The 8,076-nt window shown below is 33.7% G+C and overlaps 1 long non-coding RNA gene across 1 annotated transcript; it reads right to left on the bottom strand.

Annotated features, from left to right (window-relative positions):
• Positions 1 to 5,317: 5,317 nt before the first annotated feature.
• LOC133828349 (uncharacterized) lies at positions 5,318 to 8,076 on the bottom strand. Its single transcript, XR_009890980.1, has 3 exons — positions 8,043 to 8,076; positions 6,438 to 6,540; positions 5,318 to 5,521 (listed from the first exon to the last, which is right to left on the bottom strand). It is a non-coding gene; the product is annotated as an uncharacterized LOC133828349 (long non-coding RNA).

The raw sequence follows: 8,076 nt of genomic DNA, 5'->3' as shown, positions 1-8,076 counted from the left end.
TATGCATAAATTCATTTTATTTATTTTCAGCAATTATGTCTAGCTCAAATCCTGTATCTTCTTTACTTGCTAATGAAAAGTTGACTGGTGAAAACTATATGAAATGGAAATCAAACTTGAACATTTTATTAATATGTGAGAAGCCTAAAAAGTCATCCAAAAGCAAAGAGAACAAGAACACTAAAACCTCCAACAAGAAGAGCCCAAAAGGGACTTGCTTTCATTGTGGAGAAGATAGTCACTGGAAGAGAAACTGTCCAAAGTATCTCGCTGACTTCAAAGAGAAAAAGACAGGTAAATTTGATTTACTTGTGTTAGAAGCTTGTTTAGTGGAAGATAATTCCTCATCCTGGATAGTAGATTCAGGAGCCACTAACCATGTCTGCTTTTCTCTTCCGATTCTTAGTTCAACGAGGAAGCTTGCTGATGGAGAGGTGACTATGAGGGTAGGCAGTGGTCAGATTGTCTCTGCAGCAACAGTTGGAACAACCCATTTGGAATTTGAGAATAATAAATTTCTTGTTTTAGAAAACATTTATTATATTCTTGGAATTTCTAGAAACTTAATTTTTGTTTCTATGTTGCATGAACAAAATTTTAAAATCTCTTTCAATAATAATTCGATTGTTATTTCAAGATATGGTTTTAAGATATGTTTTGCAAAATCTATCGATGGTATGTTAATAATTCTGGATTATTTAAAACAATTAATCCTAGATCTATTAAACGACAAAAGACTGATTCCGATAGTGATACGTATCTGTGGCACTTGAGATTGGGCCATATTGGTCTAGACAGAATAAATAGGCTTGTAAAGGATGGCCCTTTAAGAGAACTATCAATTGGATCTCTCCCTGTTTGTGAATCTTGTCTAGAAGGAAAAATGACCAAGAGACCTTTCTCTACTAAAGGTTCAAGAGCTACAGAACCACTTCAGCTAGCACATACGGATGTTTGCGGTCCACTTAATGTACAAGCAAGAGGAGGTTATGAATACTTCGTCACTTTTATTGATGATTATTCAAGATATGGTTACCTATACTTAATGCAAAGAAAATCTAAAACTTTTGGAAAGTTCAAAGAATTTCAAGCAGAAGCTAAAAAGCAATTAGGTAAGTCACTTAAAGCTCTTAGATCTGATCGAGGAGGAGAGTACTTGGATTTTAAATTCAAGGACCATCTGTGTGAGCATGGCATTCAATTCCAACTCACAACACCTGGAATGCCACATCAAAATGGTGTTTTGGAAAGATGGAACATAACGTTATTAGATATGGTTAGATCAATGACGAGTTTCTCATCATTACCACTGTCATTCTGGGGCTATGCGATTCAATGTGCTCTATACATATTAAATGTTGTTCCATCTAAGTCTGTCCAAAAGGCACCCATAAAATTATGGAATGGTTGTAAACCTAGTTTACACCATTTTCGAATTTGGGGGTGTCCTGCACACGTGCTTAAAGGAAAGACTGGGAAGTTGGAATCACGCTCTGAAGTGTGCAAGTTTGTGGGATATTCCAAAGAGACCAGGGGTGGAATATTCTATTGTCCAAAAGAAAATAAAACATTTGTATCGACAAATGCAACTGTTCTTGAACATGACTATGTTAAAAACCATAAACCTCACAGTAAGATTGTATTGGAGGAGATGGTCTCGAATGAAGTTGCAAAGTCACCAGCAACAACCAATGAAAAATAGAAAGAGGAAACTGCTAGTTCTAGTTAGAATAGTAGTGAACCTCATCGTAGTGGGAGGGTTAGTAAGCAACCCACACGCTATGAACACGAAGTTCAAATGCTTGTGTCTGACACAAACAAAGACGATCCATTGACATTTAAAGAAGCCATGAACCAAGAAATGGAATTGATGTATTCCAATTTAGTCTGGGTTCTTGAAGATCCACTTGAGAATATTAAACCCATTGGTTGCAAGTGGATATTCAAGAAGAAAAGAGGAGCGGATGGGAAAGTAGAGACTTTCAAAGCAAGGCTTGTAGCCAAAGGTTACACACAGAAAGAAGAGGTTGACTATGAAGAAACTTTTTCTCCTGTAGCCATGCTAAAATCCATTCGTATACTCTTGTCCATAGTTGCGTGCATGGATTATGAGATTTGGCAAATGGATGTCAAATTTTTTTTTCTGAATGGCTACCTTGACAAAACCATTTACATCTCTCAACCAGAAGGCTTCGAGTTAAAAGGTCAAGAGCAAAAGGTTTGCAAGCTTCTTAGGTCCATTCATGGACTCAAACAAGCTTCTAGATCTTGGAATCTTAGATTTGATGACACAATTAACACGTTTGTTTTTTAACAAAACGTTGAAGAACCTTGTGTCTATAAACAAATAAAAGATGGTGTAGTAGTATTCCTCGTTGTTCATGTTGATGATATATTACTGATTGGAAATGACGTAAGATCATTATCAACAGTAAGGAATTGGTTAGCTGAACAATTCCAAATGAAAGATTTGGGAGAAGCCAAGTATGTTCTGGGCATTAAGATTCTTAGAGATAGACAGAACAAAACTTTGGCATTGTCTCAAGCAACTTATATTGATAAGGTGCTAGAACGCTTTAATATGCAAAACTCCAAAAAAGGTGATATGCCAACCTGTTCTCGAGTATTCCTTTCCAAGGAACAGTGTCCGAAAACACCTCAGGAAGAGGAAGACATGAGACAATATCCTTTTGCCTCAACAGTAGGTAGTCTAATGTACGCCATGTTGTGTACAAGACCTGACATTTGTTATGCAGTAGGGATAGTCAGCCATTATCAATCTAGTCCTGGATTGAGTCATTGGACTGTAGTAAAGAATATTCTCAAGTTTATTAGAAATACTAGATATTATATTCTTGTATATTAAGGTGGAGACCTGAACCCCACTTGTTACACTGATTCTGATTTTCAATCAGACAGAGGTAGTCGGAAATCGACTTCTGGATCAGTGTTTACTCTTGGAGGAGGAGCGGCAGTCTAGCGAAGTATTAAACAAACCAGTATTGCAGACTCCACCATGGAAGTCGAGTATATAATTGCTTGTGAAGCAGCTAAGGAGGCTGTGTGGCTCAAAAAGTTCTATTCCGATCTGGAAGTTGTACCAGATGAGGATAAGCCACTAGTCCTATACTGTGACAACAGTGGGGCAGTAGCTAACTCAAAGGAACCACAGAGTCACAAGAGGGGAAAGCACATTGAGAGAAAATATCACTTGCTAAGAGAGATAGTTCATCGAGGAGATGTTGCAGTTATGAAGATAGCTTCAGAGCATAATCTTGCAGATTCTTTCACAAAGAATTTATCCATAAAATCTTTTAAGGAGCATGTAAGAAACATGGGAATGAGAGAGATGCATCATTTGCTTTAGGGCAAGTGGGAGATTGTTGGAAATGTGCTCTGAAAGCATATGTAGTAGAAATTGTTTTATGAAATAAATAAATAAATTTAATTTGTTATGCATATATTTTATGGACTATATTATTCTGTGATAATATTATGTAAATATCAGAAAAATTCCTAAGTTCATGTATGTGATCTCACACGTATTGGTACGGGAGGATTGTGTTTGAGATAAATGAACTTGAATAGTTCGCAATAAAATAAAGTTATGGAATCTTTAGATTAATTACTGCAAGTACGGTCCACTAGTATTATGAATACATGTGATCTAGATCTGGATCACTAGTGTGGTAGGACACTTTAGTGGAGGTGCTTTATATATTAGAGAATATATAGAACTGGACCAGATATGTTTATTAATACTTAGTTAAATACCGTTTCGAAGTAAATTTTAGGAAAATATAAATTTGCCTCAATGGAAATAGTAAGAAATTACAACTCTATGCAAAATATTATAATAGACAAGGATTGATTAAATAAAGTGTTACAACTCTATAACTGAAAATACAAATAAAATAGAGAAAGAAGAAGAATAGGATTGAAATAGAAAATAAATCTCTTGACAAAAAGATACAAATAAACTTGAGGTAGTAAAAGGAAAAATGTAGATGAGATTACAACTCTTAAGCAAAGATACAAGTAAATATAACAAGAATGATATGAAGAAAAAACAATAAAGGAAAATAAAAACAAGAACAAAATAATAAGATACTCTCACTCACACAACCAAAGTGAAGAGTGTTGGGGATCACCAACTTGAACTAGGTTTGAAACCTTTGTCCAAAAGCTTCTTTCCCCCTAACTCAAGCACTAAGGGATCTCTCTCAGATTTTGGAAATGCTTTCTGGAATTATCAACCCTCAATGTGTTTCTAGCCAAGTGCTCTAATGGATAGAAAATGTTGTGTCTTTCAAGTGAGCTATAGGCTCCTATTTATAGAGTTTAGAGACACCCTTTGAATTTCAAATTCCACCAACCCCATGGCTGTTACCAATGTTTAATTGGATTAATATGGAATTAAAAATGAGATTTGGGAGTTATTTGGGTTTTTTGAGCCGTTCAACAAAGATTGAAAAAAATGAAAAATTGGTCAGTTTTGGCCTGTGGCCGCGCCCACTGGTCTTTGACCCACAGGCCGCAGCCACCGACCAATTTCAGCACAAAAAATGTGCTGTTTTTCCAAATGGTTCCAAACCCTCCCAAATGATTTTGTAACTCCCAAAACACATTATTGGGGTTAAAATCATATCTCTAACAGCCATATCACATATGGCTTTATGAAATTCATCTCAATATTATGTAACAACAAATTTACACAATAAAGGGTAATATTTGGAAGTTACAAATTTGTAACACCAAATATGTTACATTATTTGGATATATCTCATATATCTAAATATTGTAACTCTCTATTTTATGTTACAATATGTGACACACCTTGTCACATTTATTTAATCTAAAACATTATATTATAATATAATATAATATTACATTATATTATAAAATAATATAACATTCCCCCACTAGATTAAATAGCCCTACAAGAAAAAATGCTTTTAATAACACCGAAAATGTGTTATCAAAACATACGATAACACTTTCTGATGTGTTAAGACCGACTATGTTATCGTAGGTCAGGGTACTTTACATAACACTTTATCAGTGTTATACAGATGTGTTATTGTACTGTCAACGATAACACAATTTCTATGTTGTTTTAATATATAGATAAGTGTTTAATTATGTTATTTATAGTCGATTATATAACACTTTTTTTGTGTTATACTACACTTTAGTATAACACATGTGTTATATTAGCTTAGAGAAACATAATCTTTTTTTACTTACACAAAACTAGGAAAACAAATATGAAAGTTGAAGCCAAATAAGGTAACATACATAGATTTTTATTAATTACTCAAATGTAATTACAATATTTAGTCTACTAGTCTAGGCTTAAGAAATCATATTACAACATAATTTATGCCCAATTCAGATTCCTTTATCACTAAATACAAAACAAGAAATGTATACAAAAATTAGTGAAATACATTCTTCCATTCTAAAGGCCTCAACTACAAATGTTGTCAAGAATTGCTCCGAAGAAATCATCTCAATATACCTGCACATTGTAAAAAAAAGTCCTTTTATTATTAAGAACATAAGACTTCAGCTAGTTTCCACCTGTAAGCATATAAAGTCTAAATTAAATTTGTAATAACTCCAAAACTTGACAAAACAGCGGGGTATAGCAAGATGTACTACCATGCAAAACAACGATTGAAGCAACAAAACATGCAACTTAAAACAAGGCTTGTGAAATGTATCAAGATAACAAATATATCATTCTCAATGATCAAAAAGTATGTGAGGAAGAATTGATTCCAGAACTCTAAATTCTGTCAATACATCCCCAAAAAAATTAAAGAATAAAAACAGAATCACACTTTGACTTCTTATACAACAAAATCATAAAGAAAAACAATAAAATAAAAAAAATCAAACATGACAAGAATCGATGTTTTGAGGAGACGGTTTCTGGTATGTCTTAAATTTCTGTTTCCTGTTTGTGTTCTAAACTCTTGGCTTTAGTGTCAAGTTTATGATTTTTGAAGAAAAGATCTATATATGTTATAGAAGAACTCAATCATACTTTATGCTTAATCATTCAACTTTAGTTGCAAGCCAGAAGCAAAAGAAAATCTATTTCATTTTCTGCCATCTGTTTCTTGTATGCATAACGTTATGTGCTATACTAATTTAGGCATATAAGGTCTAATACTAAGCTCAAAATTACTCTCAATAACTTAACTAAACTAACTGATTTAACTAAATTATATATATATAAGGTCTAGTGCTAAGATTAAAGTATGTGCTATACTTACTAATGGTGACTTTGTACTGTACAGGCATTACAGTCTCAGACCCCAAATGAAACTCTAAAAGCTCCAAGCCAGAGTATAAACAGTCAACTAGAAAAAATTGAAGAAAGACATTTTCCCAAGTTAACAGTTAGAAAAACAATATTAATTACATACCAGCCAGTTATCCATGAAGCAAATGGTGACCATTTTGGGCCAGCAAGCTTGGTACTCCAATAGTAGAGACCCCCAGAAGTAGAAGCAGAACAGAAGCTAGATACTAAAAATCAAACACAAAATTTTGAGTTTACTAAACATTGTTTATAATTAGTCATCGAACATAAAAGTTTAAAATTGCAGCAGTGAAAGAAGCTATAAAAACAGAGGAAACCAAAGCACATGCATATCTAGAGTTATCAAAGGAAGTACAACATCAGAAGCAAACCTAAATGTACCATCAGAAGCAAGAGAAATGGTAGACATAACAACATCAATAAAACTAGAAGCAGAATAGAACAAGTCTGGCTTTCCTTTTCTAGCTAATTACTACAACAAGCTATGAATTCAATTGTTCACATACTTAATAGCCACTCTATCAGTACTCTTGCAGTACCCTCAAAACCAAAGTGTAGGAAGTCATAAGACTAATAAAAAATCTAAAAAACAAAATCCACAAATTGAAAAACTGTACAGAAACCAAAAATAAAAAATCTTACTCAAGAAGCGATAATGAGAGGTTGGACTGTCCAAAAGAAGGCTGAATTATCTAAGTTCTATGATATTACTATGAAATGATTCTTAAAATATACATGGTTAAATTAACTAAAACTTATCATGGTTCTTATCATGCATTACTTTTATACAAAACCCCAGTACCTTAACAGAGGAAACCTGATCAATATTCGCAAGTACATCAATGGAGCATTCAAAAAGTCCGTGCATCGAGTCCTGCTCAAGTTCTTCCATCTATAACAACAATTATCTAGTTTTAGTTTTGTAGTGATAACTGGATGTATAAATTTATAGCCTGCTAGTACTAGGATAGATCACCAAATACCTTATAACCAGCAGAAAGAGCATAAACAGCTCCAGGCAACAACACAACCATGTGCTCATTTAAAATGGAAGACTCCTGCATGTAAACAAACCAGTTAATATAACAATGAAGTTAATATAAAGCAGTCAATCTTAAGGTTTGTAACAACAAAATCTATCAGGATAAAAATCCAAATGTGTACCTCATTTAAAGAGGAAGAACACTAGGAACTTCTGCCAATTCACTATCATAAAGAGACGAGAACCATTGATTAGTCAAGAAAATGTGTATAAAATGCAGCAGACTTGAAAATTTCATAAACCTAAACTCTGCAAAACAATACAATAATACCAAAACAAATCACTCTACCCTGTTCGTTCTGTCAAGTTTCCAAAAAGTGAGAGGAGGGGTTTAGGTATCAGCAACTTACTCCCAATACTATAATCAGCTGCTATTGCTGCCTGGAAAAGCATTAGAGGCGAAACATATAACACAAACAACAGCTAAACCCGCAAACCCAAAGTTACATTCATTCAGCACAACTTAACTGCTTTCATGAAAAAAAAAAACACGGAAAGTGCTCATAAATAGGTTTTCAATTTATATGCCAAAAAACAAACCTTTTGAGCAATCTTATATCTGGATAAAGTTGAAAAGTAAAGCATGTTTAGCATCAGAGATGGCAAAACTCAAAGCAGCTAAGAAAGAAGGTAATATCATATTAAGAATGAATTGGAAAAAAGGACCTTCCAAAGCTCTGAAGAAGCTCTTTCAGTTCTG

Source organism: Humulus lupulus, chromosome 1, assembly GCF_963169125.1.
Source record: "Humulus lupulus chromosome 1, drHumLupu1.1, whole genome shotgun sequence".
In the NCBI taxonomy this organism is placed as follows: Eukaryota; Viridiplantae; Streptophyta; class Magnoliopsida; order Rosales; family Cannabaceae; genus Humulus; species Humulus lupulus.
This window is presented reverse-complemented; position numbering and strand designations above follow the sequence as displayed.